Raw genomic sequence first — 12,849 nt, forward strand, 5'->3', positions numbered from 1 at the left:
ATCTGAAATTAATTTTGGACACCCACTTGGAAGATCCGACGTGGTCAGGTTCAAAAATCGTGAAGTCGTTGAAATTGGCTAAATCGACCGTGTGCAGTGTTCTCAAACGTTTCAGTGAGTGGCATACTATCGATCGGCGTATCAATCGTAGTGGAACTAAGGATCAGAAGCTGCATTTGAAGGTGTTGATAACGGATAGGGAAAACCAAGGGCTGTTGGATTATTATATTGCCAAGAAATTCAACACCAGCCAAAGCACCGCCAGACGAATTCGTCAGCGAGAAGGTATGTCGATCTTTTCGGGCCAGTTAGCAACCAAACAGGACACTGAATCAGAATCTAGTGGACAAAAGACGTGCCCGGAAGTTGTACAATGAGGTTGGACATGGATTACGGGCAGCTTCCCGGGCAAAAGTTCTATAAAGCCACTGGTCGAGGTGATGTGTCCCTAGCAAGTTCAAATTCGTTTTTGCCGATAAATTTGCAAGAAAGGTTATGCAGGATTTCGTGGGTACCCTTTTTTTCGTCTTGATTAATTTTTCTCACTAATACACGCCACATTTTTCGGTCTCCAATTTTCTTGCATTGGACCGCAGCTCGATATATCTCCTCCTCCGTTCATGTGGTTTCCACTAACATCCTGCGCTGATAAATCCCACCTAATTGTAAGTAAATCTTACATCTCCTGGTTGGCTGTACTAATTGGAAACGGAATTGATTGTAAGGGATCTTTTTTTTTTAATGGGCACTTCAAATTCTAATGCTTGAACAAATAGGCATCACTTATCTTGTAATCATCCTGTTACTAATTAAGCTAACTTTGATTGTGGAATAATTAGTGCAATAATTAGGGTCAACATTTCAATAACATCATCAGAACATCAAAAACTGCCCTCTCAATAAAAACAAATGTGAGCAAATTCCACACTTTGACCATCTCAAAGCTCACTTTGGGAATTTTCCCAGATCACAGCCCTCTCAGCAAAACTGGTCCATCTTTGCACAGCACTACAACATTCGCATCCACTTGGCCACCATTATCAAATCAAGGCTACTTCTTCTTACGCAAGTAAACTCAAATCCCCCACTCCAAACCAACGCTGATTTTGCGCCCGGAATTTACATTTGCCTGTTTGCTTGAATTATCTCATCGGGCCCGGATCGTTTGTCGCATCGAAACGCAATCATTTATTCAAAGGCAGCTTAAAGATTCTACAACCCTCACACACCGACGACCGTCAAGACGTGGGAGACGGCAGCGGTATGCTAAAAATCCAAAGATAAACAATTGATAAAAATTAACTTTGGCAACAAGATTCGAATCCTCCGAAGAGAGCGTGGCGGGGGTGGAAAAGTTGCACCAAAAGTTGTCTACGAGTGTCTCCGGGGCGTTTCAACTGGTGGAGAAGATAAGCAAGCGTACAAAGCTGAGCGAGAGAGTGTGTGTTTTTTTTTTTAATTTTATTCACGAGTCAGATAACCTTGATGTCGGGCTTCTTTATAAAGAAATAATTGGAAAATATCTGTATTTTCAAAGTTTGAACACGCGATAAGAATGTGACCCTTTTAATCGGAGGGTAAGATGAAAAGAAAAACTGAAAATGGCGTTTGGTTGAACCGTCTAATTGGGGTTCAATTGTCGGATGCCGATAGGGATCATTTGCAAAAGCTCATTGATTGGAAATTTTCAATATCATCACTACCGTCCACCGCCATTAATTGCAATGAGTCGCTACATAACGGACGGAAATCTATCGTTAAGAGTGTCAATGTCATAAACGAAGCGAGGAAAGAAGATCCACAATTGACCACGCGTCTCCACCACAGCGCTCTCATCATTACTCATCAATTAATTAATTACGAGCATAGCACATTCCCCCCTCCCAGAGACACTTTTTGTGCAAACATTTATCGCACAATCTCTGAACTTGAAACTGAACCTCCTTTCTTATGGCGGCCATTTTGATTTGATGACACTCACTCACTTTGCTACTGCTGGAACTGACCGCCTCAAATTTTACAGCAGAGGAAAAAACCACACTGGCAGTTCACTAACTTCTCTTGCAAGAGATCACGAATGGCGATGTTTTATCCGCGGTGGCTTAAGCCGTACTGACTGGCCGGAACAGCGGCCAGTGCGCATACGTCTTAGTAAAAGACACAGAAATGTGTCCTCCTCACTAGGAAATTGCAATTCTCGCGTCAAGATGATAACGAGCCAAGATGAGCCGAGATGGCTTTACTGCCTTTGCCTGGCCGTCGACGTTGCGCTAATTTAATCAGACAACTGTGGTGTGATATATGCTGCGGCGATGATATTAGAGATGTGTGCTTTGGCCACTTGCTTGTACAGGACGGTTGTTAGTTTTGATTCGGTTTGGTTTTTTTTTTCGCGTGTAAATGTGATGGTATAAGATGAAACATGCCGAACTATTGACTGCCCGAAAAGGTGGCACATTGTTCATAGCTCAAACTATGGAAAAATATTATGTGTGTCAATAGGTTTGGTTTGAATTAATTTGCTGCATTTAATCAAACGATCCTACATGTTTGAGGTCAGATTATGTGTCAAATCTGGCGATTGAAGAATATAAAAAATGTTTCAAAAAGACTTTTTAAAAGCGGGAACAAAAATTTGAGGCCTCGTGAAGTTAGGATCAATAAGGAAAGCAAAAATTGGTAGTTGGAACAAGTCGTTCACAATGAAATGTCATAATGTAGCTCCTTATCATTAGCGGAGTTTGAATTTAATTTTTTTGTCTCAGACATCATTTCGATTGGAAGTAACGTTTTCGAGTTATGATTTAGTGAAAAATATCGAATACGCCTTTTTGAAGTTTTGTGCCGGATTCAAAATGGCTGAATTTGGCTCTTATCTGAATGGTTGACCATAACAAACAATTATGCAAAGTTGTATGAAGATCGGAGAAGACGCAGTCTGATTAATTTTTTTTGCTAATTGACCGGGAAATCCTTAGTTGATTAATCCCCCTAAAAGCGAGACTCAAAATAAAGTTAAAAAAAAATGGAAATAGAGGGTTGGTGTCTTCGGCAAAGTTGCAGAAAATTACAATAAGTACAAATTTGCCCAAAACACTAACCTTCGGATAGAAACGAACAATCGAGCTGAGAATTGTTATTTACGGCCGATCCCTAAAAAATGGGTTTTTGACCATAACTTTTTTCATGTAAATTTTATATGTTTGTGATCTTGTATATTATCCTCATCTGACAAAATCGTGAAAAGTTTTAAGGAGATTACAAAATCAAATTTCTTCTATCAGATATTTTCCAAGATTCATTGATGACATTCGGACTGCTTTGAATTGCTTCCTCAAGAGGTTTAAAATATAATTTATTCTTTAAAACCGTTTTCAGAAATGTTTAAAAATCGTGGCATTGAACAGGAGTCTAGAATTCACTCTCTTCCGTCCATATTAAAATATTCAACACATTTTTTTTCACTCGCTCTCAGCTTACGAACACCATGAAACTGTTGTATCTTCTCACGATATTGTAAGATGAAGATAATTCCGGCGAGGTTCTGATCGACCACCATTTGCCACCCTATGATTTATTTTAATTAAAAAGAGTGCCAATTAGAGTAAAAATTTACAATATCTCCGAGGATAAAAAGAATAGCGGATGTTTGATTTCTACAAAAAAAACGAGTATTCTTATAAGATCAGCAACATCAAAAAGAGGTAGAAATTACACAGAAAACGCTATCTAATCGAATCTAATCTAATACAATCGCAGCCAGTACAAGAAAGCATCCTGGAAAATCATCAGGTTAGATAAGACCTAATCATTTTTCTTGTCAACATTGATGTTTGCAGCATATCTGAGATATGACACATACATCAAAACGGCCAGGCCTACTGCGTTGCATTTGCCGCAAAAATGATTCTGTGAAAGGATTCGAGTTCAAATAAATCGTGGAGGCACCATATTTGAAACAGTTCCTAAATCGAAGCACTCCATAATGTTCGACTATTTTAAATAATTATTTTTGAAATGTTACTTATGCAAATACTAGTTTCAGTGCTCTAGGGATGATGATGTTACAAGGTTTTAAAAAATATCTTGTCAAAATAGACGAGTGCGTCATCATTAGGAACGTGTCAAATATGGTGCTGGCATGGTATATCTAAACAGCGATGCATTTCGTGAATCTTCAAGGGTGGAAGGATTATAGTCGCTATATTCATAGTCTGGCGGATAGAATCTCGGGAACCAATTGAGTTGTCTAATAGCGGAACCAATCGAGCAAATCAAGACCAACAACAGAAAAGAGCACATCACAAGGGGTAATGTCACTCAGCACATTGTGCCGAAATTAGATTCTGGACAGTTTGGGCACATCTATCGGCATACCTTCGGCACAATCTCGTAGGCATCGGATTGTTGTAAATAAAAGGGGAGCACTGCTGGACTACTGTCATTGAAGTTGTTCACAACATTATGTGCTGTTTGACTGTATATTCAGGAACATCCTCTAATTGAATATATTTACCAGAGAAATTCAGACCAGCGCAGCGGTTCACTTATAGATCTAAATACGAAATGTAGGTTCTAGAGTGGGCTCAAGAGAAAGAGGCAGTTAATTAGACCCTTAATTCAAACAATGCTGCAACTCACACAAAACAAACTACAGAAGTCTACTCATCATCCTCTATAGTCGGTCTCCAACAATGTTCCCCACCGATTCAAATTCTTTCCGGCCGCTGATTGACCGTTGCTTTTCACATCACGAAAGGGTAGGTTTCTGGTTCGCCTTTGAGGGCATTATAAAACCCTAAAACACAGGACTTTTATTATCATAAAAAAAAACAAAAACAAAAAAAAATCGCGCACCCGCCACTTCCCGCGTCATCCTCAATCCGATTTATCGTTGCGATTTCAAACCAAAAACATTCAAGGTGTCAGAAATACCGGGTTGCCGGGATGGGTATTTTACAAACAATCGCAGCTTGCTCTATGACCGGCACAATCGGCAAACTTGCAGCACACTGACAACAAAGATGACCCAAGATTGGTGTGCGGAGTGATGGCACATCAGCTGTTGCGAACAAAATTTCGGAAACCGTTTTCTCGTGACTCAAGGCTCGCCTACCAAAACTAACACCATCTTTTGGTTGTGAAAAGTTTCCCCTATCCGATGATGCTGGTAATTTACCTTCGATTGGCGAGGAAAGAATAATCAAAGTTTTGTTTATGAAAGTTGATAGTACCTTTTCAATTATTGGTCTACAATTTATTGAATTGGTTCCGCTTTTTGATAGATCGAAATTCTATCTGCCAGACTATGAATATAGTGACTATAGGAAGGATGTGTGGACATACCGTACCAAACGCTCCGAGCTAGGTTATGAGTGAATGTAACAGTAATATTCAATGTAATGAATGGTATATAAAATACGGTGTAATGGAAGGATCTCACCAAATGCCTCCAATGTTAACCAAATTCCCGATTTCCATTTGACGTTTGTCAGCTGTAAGCTTCTCTCTGGCACTTGAAAGTCCAACCTCGGCAACATTATCGCACTGAACGATGTGACGTTGGGGGTTTGCTGGCTTATAAGCGGCCTCAGAAACAAGCTGGGGGATATTGTAGGTCCTGCAGACCGTCGATGTACGTGCACTCGCGGTGTTCCGAATGGAAGATCTTCCGTTGCTGATGATTGGCCATTTGCGCCAGGAATTCAGCTGCTCGTGAAAATAATTTCTTGAATCTCGGCTTTGGTGGCGACCCAGAACCGGGCAATCGAATCCATGTCCTTCGATTGGTAGTTGTTGACCGGATCAACATCCAAGTATAAATATAACACAGGTCATAACTGGAATTTCAAATCGCGGAAAATGTGCTCCAATTACAAAACAAACTATCTCACTTAAATTATTAATTTTAAATTTTTCCAAATTTTCAAACGCGGCAAAGAAAACAAACGTCGCGGCCGTACGGACGCACAGCCTACCTCTTCGTAGAATTTACACAGAAAAAGCTATGGTCAAAAATCAATTTTTATGGATCGTCCGTAAATAACGCTTCAACAGCATAACAGCTGTATTGTGCAGATAGATAGAGATTGATATTTGGAGCAAAGTTGTTTGTATTGTCATTTTAATACTACTACTTTGACGAGGACACCAACCCTCTATCTCCACTTTTCAAAAAACTTAATGTTTAGTCTCACTTTTAGGAGGATTAATCAACAAACAGGTTAGCGGCACCAGTGGTGTAGTGGTAAGCGTGATTACCTCTCACCCCAAAAGGCCTAAGTTCAATCCCAGTCGGTGCCGCTGGGATTTTCTGAGGCATAAAATCTCTGATCACGCGGGAAGTAAAGCCGTTGGTCCCCGGTTCATGAGTTGATGGGTCCATAGGTAGGGTCCAGGTGTGGGAGCTGCTTTCCTGACACGTCGGTAGCATTGGTGCTCAGCACGGAAAACAAGATCGACGAAAAAAACAAACCAAAGGAAAAAAAAAAAAAAAATAGCTCGTAATCAAATCATCTTCTTCTTTATCAGATAGATGCCCCATTTCCAACACTGAACCATAAAAGTCCAAAACTTTGGGGAAATTTCACGAAAACAGCATAGATGGTTATCGAAAACTAAAAATAATAGGTTATAAATTAAGAATGAAATATGTGAAATTCACAGGATAAATGCATTTATGCAAATTCAAAATAATTGAATTTAGATCATTTTTCCTTGAAAAAACACATAAAATATGACTGACTTGTGCGGTACTAGCAATAACATTTTAACTGTCTTGTAAGTTAAATACTGGTAAAATAATGATCGCTCTGTCTAGCGTCAGGATTGAATTGCCTGAGAAACATCCTGTATCCAACCGGTATATGTAAGAGTCTTTTACAGTTTTTCGCAAACAATGCGCAGCATTTTAAATGTTTCACCGCATGTCCGGTCGTCGGATGGTTTTTGAAATAATTTTGTAATGGTCGCATGATTGTTATCCAGCTTTCCATGCTCGGTAATGGCGGTCTGTTTGTATGAATAAATGTATCCTTCACTGTGCTTTTTGACACTAACTGGAGGGCGTATGTTGTTCCATTTTCTTCTGTTCCTGGGAGAGGGAAAGGGAGGGGCCAAAATCCGAGCATCCAGATAGCGTCAAAACGCACAGTGAAGGATACATTTATTCAAACCAACAGGGCGCCATTACAGAGCATGGAAAGCTGGATATTGTCGAACAAGCTTTGTTCTCCTAATTGTAATCAGTCTTGAAAACTGTCACTGTAGAAGTCACGAAATGACTGATCATAGTCACCCTTTTTTTATTTTAACACTCTCGAATCGGACGCTCTCTCAAGCAACATACCTAGTTGCTTTTGACAGTCGACAATGAAAGTTGGTCACTCACCGGTCCACTCAATCAGTCGTGCTGTTTACACTCTTCTTCATAGTGAGTGGCATCTTAGCAGCAATTTTTCTATCAATCAGTATTGTTGACATTCGTTTACCTATCATGGATGATAATCGTGACATTCTATAGTAGCCTCCGGTTCTAGCGTACAGTTTTTGTGGCCTTTAGAATAGGGATGTTTGATATCAAATATGTACCCATAAATATGGGTATTTTTGGAATCGGGGTGATGTCAAGAGTCTAGAAATTGATATCCGACGCCATTTTGAAATCCAAAATGGTGAGTGACAATCTGGAAGGAGCGATATACCTAGCTCCGGTCCTTACAAGTTCCTACCTCACGCCTCCACGAGTCATATGATCACAAAAGACTGCCAGCTGAAACATGGACACAGCTGGTTGGCGTAGCCTGGGCAATGTTGTCAATCCGGCAATAGCAGAGTGAGGAGGTGCGACGCGAACACTGGCGCGGTAACCATAGCACGGTGATAGGGGAAATGCTTCGCCAACCCGAGCGTCTGTTCACCATGGAGGTGCGGCTCAAACAGCGTCTGACTGGCATCCAGCGGCTGAATAAGAAATGCTCTTTCCCGGAAGCTACACCTAAGATGGCAGCCCCATCACGGCGGATAGGAGACCTTAAGCCAACCACCTACTGTCTCTGAAACCTTTACAATTGTTACAGAAACCAACAGAGAAAGACATCGAACTGATATAACGGCAACGACTTTTAGCGCAAAACAACGGACACGAATTGGATCATGGAATGTATTGACGTTAGCCCAGCAGGGTAAACTGGCACAACTCGCCAACGAGGCGTGACGCATGAAGCTAGAAATCCTGGGACTGAGTGAAGTTCGTTGGCCAAGCTTTGGAGAACACAAACTGCCGTCGGGACAGGTACTACTATACTCTGGTATTCGAGGTGAAAACGCTCCCCGCCATCGTGGAGTTGGTCTCCTACTTAGCGTCCAGGCAAGCGCTGCGCTCATCAAGTGGGAGCCTGCTAATGAGAGGATAATCGTTGCCAGATTTAGAACACGGGTTCGTAACCTTACCATAATTCAATGTTATGCGCCAACCGATGCTGCCGAGCTACAGGACAAGGAGAATTTTTACAGTCAACTGAATGCCGTCGTGGATAAGGTTCCAAAGGGTGACATCAAGATCTACACTGGCGACTTCAATGCGAAGATCGACTCCGACAACATGGACTATGAGCGTGTTATGGGACGCCATGGCCTCGGCGAAATGAGTGAGAACGGTGAGCTGTTTGCAGAATTTTGTGGCAATAACGACATGGTGATCGGGGGCTCGCTCTTCCCCTATCGGCCAGTGCACAAAGTCACGTGGGTTTCCCGTGATGGACATACCGAAAATCAGATCGACCACATCTGCATCAGCCGAAAATGGAGATGGAGAATAAACGCAGCGCTGACATCGCGTCTGACCATCACCTTCTAATCGGTGAAATCCACCTACGCATGGCGCGGATCCAGCGACGGGAGGAGAGACTCGGGCGGCGGTTCAACACACGCCGACTTGAAGATCCAGATCCAAAGGTCTTTTGTTGAAGAACTTGAGACTCGAGCTGCGGACGTTCCAGAAGGTGGCAGCGTAGAAGAACAATGGACGGCCATCAAGAAAGCGACAACTTGGGTGAGCTGCGCACCCAGAGGAAAGAGTGGGTCACAGATGAAACCTGGCGAAAGATTGAAGAGCGTAGAGAAACAAAATCCGCGATAGAGCGGGCGAGAACCAGAGGAGCCAAGAACGAAGCCCATCAACGGTACTCGGCTCTAGAGAAGGAAGTCAAGCGCTCTTGCAGACGGGACAAGCGAGCGTGGGTGAACTCCCTGGCCGATGAAGGGGAGAAAGCCGCAAACACTGGCGATATACGCCTCCTCTAAGATATCTCACGACGCCTGAGTGGAGCAAGGATGAACTCGAGGATGCCAGTGAAGGACACGACTGGACAATTGCTTACCGACCCCACTGACCAGCTGAAACGCTGGTTTGAGCACTTCGAACAACTTCTTCAATTTTCGACGGCCAACCAGCCATCAACATCTCGGCATGATCCACCTAGGGTGCGGCGCATCACTCGCGTCGATTCCGAGGCCCCATCACTGCAGGAGATTGAAGCAGCTATCCGAAGCATGAAATCCAACAAGGCTCCAGGGGTCGATCGCATATCAGCAGAGATGCTCAAAGCTGACCCCATGCTATCCGCACAAATGTTGCATCAACTATTCTGTAATATCTGGGACACCGCGACTTTTCCGGCCGACTGGATGCAGGGCATCTTAGTGAAGGTCCCAAAGAAGGGGTATCTGACTGTGTGCGACAATTGGCGAATCATCATGTTACTGTGTATTGTTCTCAAAGTTCTGTGCAAAGTTATCCTGAATCGGCTACAGGAGAAGATCGACGCGACTCTCCGACGGCAGCAGGCAGGATTCCGTGCCGGAAGATCTTGTGTGGACCATATTGTCACGCTCCGCATCATCCTGGAGCAGGTCAATGAATTCCAAGAGTCCCTTTATTTGGTATTCATTGACTACGAAAAAGCTTTCGACCGTCTCAATCACGAGAATCTGTGGGGCGCCCTAAGACGTAAGGGAGTCCCGGATAAAATCGTCAACCTCATTGAAGCGCAGTATGAGGCTTTCACGTGCAGAGTTCTGCATAACGGAGCTTTGTCCGACCCTATCCGGGTAGTCGCTGGTGTGAGACAAGGATGTATACTATCACCGCTACTGTTTCTCATCGTAATCGACGAGATCATGGTAGGTGCAATTGACCGTGTACCGAACCGTGGGCTGCTTTGGCAGCCTATCACCATGGAGCATCTCAACGACTTCGATTTGGCTGATGATGTTGCTCTACTAGCACAACGGCGCTCTGATATGCAGAGTAAGCTCAATGACCTAGCCGAACGCTCCTCTGCGGCGGGTCTCACCATCAACGTCAACAAGACCAAATCGTTGGATATCAACACGGGCAACCCTTCCAACTTTACGGTAGCGGGGCAAGCAGTGGAGAAGGTCGAAAGTTTCCAATATCTTGGCAGTCAAATAGCGTCGGACGGCGGGACCAAGAGCGACATAGGTGCACGAATCAAGAAGGCTAGGGCTGCCTTTGCGAGTTTACGAAACGTATGAAGATCTAACCAGATAAGTCAACGCACCAAAATCCGAATTTTCAACTCGAACGTGAAATCTGTGTTGTTATACGCCAGCGAGACGTGGTGTGTATCAACGGAGAACACTCAAAAGCTGCAGGTCTTCATCAACCGATGCCTGCGGTATATAATTCGTGCCTGGTGGCCTCACAACTGGATCTCGAATGCCGAGCTCCATCGTCGATGTCATCAGAAGCCGATAGCAACAGAAATTCGAGAGCGAAAGTGGAGGTGGGTCGGCCACACACTTCGACGGGGCGGAAACGAAATTTGCAAGCAAGCGCTGGATTGGAATCCGGCAGGACATCGCAGCAGAGGCAGACCCAGGGGCTCATGGCGGCGGAGTCTCAATAAGGAAATTAAGCAAGTCGATAGGAATCTGACCTGGGCCCAGGTCAAGGCAAAAGCGAGCAGCCGCCCAGGATGAAAGTCTTTCACGTTGGCCCTTTGCACCGCTGGTGGTGCACAGGACCCTTAAGTAAATATGGCGGCCATTTTATTAAAAGAAAAGTGGGCAATACGCTACAATATGGGTATTTTCGGAGCGGAGACGAGGTGTACAAGCCGAAAACTGATGTCCGACACAATTTTGGAATCCAATAATGCAATAAAAGCTAGCGCCCCACGAAAATCTCCCGGCTGCGATGGTATTCCGAGAGAGTTCTACCACCGCATGTTCGACGTCATCCACCGAGAGTTGAATCTGTTGCTGAATGAGGCACTCAGCGGTAATCTTCCTCCAGCGTTTGTCGATGGCATCATCGTGCTGGTTAAGAAGAGAGCCGGCGACGACACAGCCCGTTCATATCGTCCGATCTCGCTGCTCAACAGCGACTACAAGCTCTTCTCCCGCATTCTCAAAACCAGACTCGAGCAAGTGATGAGAGAGCACCACGTCTTGAGCGACGGGCAGAAATGCTCCAACTCAGAGCACAACATATTTCAAGCCACTCTTGCTCTCAAGGACCGGATAGCATATCTCCGCCACCACCGCCGTGCCGGGAAGTTAATCAGCTTTGATCTCGATCACGCTTTCGATCGGGTCCGGCACTCTTTTCTATTCGAAACCATGCGCTCGCTCGGCTTCAACCAGGATCTCATCACTCTACTCTCGCGAATCGCCAGCCGGTCCACCTCTCGGCTGCTGATCAATGGGCACCTTTCGCGTCCGTTCGAAATTCAACGCTCTGTACGGCAAGGGGATCCGCTATCAATGCATCTCTTCGTTCTTTACCTGCATCCACTAGTGTGCAGACTCGAAAGAGTGTGCGGGAATGATCTGCTAGTGGCGTATGCGGACGACATCAGTGTGATCGTCACATCGACCAGGCAAATCGATGAGATAAATAGGCTGTTCACTCGTTTCGAGAGAGCTGCTGGCGCAAAATTAAATTTGCGGAAAACTGTTGCCGTCGATGTTGGCCTTTGCGAAGGCAACAGAATCAACATTCAGTGGCTACAAACAGTCAATGTAGTTAAAATTCTGGGTGTTGTTTTCGCAAATTCAATACGACTGATGACAACGATGAACTGGAATGCGCTAGTGGGGAAGTTCGCGCAACAAATGTGGCTGCATTCTCTGCGCACGCTGACGCTGCACCAAAGGGTCATCATGCTCAACACGTTCGGAACGTCCAGGATATGGTACCTCGCGTCCATACTACCGCCGTTGGGAGTGCATACGGCAAAAATCACATCAGCAATGGGTACGTTCCTCTAGAGAGGGACTGTCGCCCGTGTCCCAATGATGCAGCTGGCACGCAGCAGAGAGAATGGAGGCCTGAAGCTGCAATTACCTGCTCTGAAATGTAAGTCACTCGCAATCAACCGACACCTACAAGAGATCGAATCCCTTCCTTTTTATAGATCCCTTCTTTTCCACGATAATCCCCGCCCAGCCATCTCAATAGATCTTCCATCTCAATAGACCTTAGACAAATTCTATCAAACTTATCCCAAATTCCCCACCAAATCCAACAGAACCCCTCCACCGATCAAATTCACCAGTACTTCGTCCAGCAAACGGAGCTACCAAGGGTGGAACGTAACAGTCCAGCAAGTGGCTGGTCACGCATATGGCGAAACATTGCATCGAGGCAACTTACTTCAGCGCAGAGGACGAAGCTTTACTTGTTGGTGAACGAGAAGATAGAGCACCGCAAACTGCTATTCGTGATGCGGCGAGTAGATGACGAAAACTGTACGCATTGTGGCAACCGTACAGCAGAAACTCTCTCCCACAAATTTTGCGCTTGTGCTCGCGCCGGCCCGG

At 44.4% G+C, this 12,849-nt stretch overlaps 1 protein-coding gene across 3 annotated transcripts in view; it reads right to left on the reverse strand.

The window, feature by feature from the left end:
- axo (axotactin) overlaps positions 1 to 12,849 on the reverse strand; it is a 213,166-nt gene that overhangs the window by 175,219 nt on the left and 25,098 nt on the right. Inside the window, exon 1 of one of the 3 annotated variants that reach the window (XM_065230352.1) lies at positions 1,986 to 2,093. The exons of the other annotated variants lie outside the window; for them this stretch is intronic. The gene's annotated coding sequence lies outside the window, so the exon portion shown is untranslated. Of the gene's footprint in view, positions 1 to 1,985; positions 2,094 to 12,849 lie in introns of those variants that run through there. 3 annotated transcript variants of the gene reach the window in all.

Source organism: Ochlerotatus camptorhynchus, unplaced genomic scaffold (genome assembly GCF_037179485.1).
Source record: "Ochlerotatus camptorhynchus isolate MF236.1 unplaced genomic scaffold, CSIRO-AGI_Acam_v1.1 ptg000330l, whole genome shotgun sequence".
Classification (NCBI taxonomy): Eukaryota; Metazoa; Arthropoda; class Insecta; order Diptera; family Culicidae; genus Ochlerotatus; species Ochlerotatus camptorhynchus.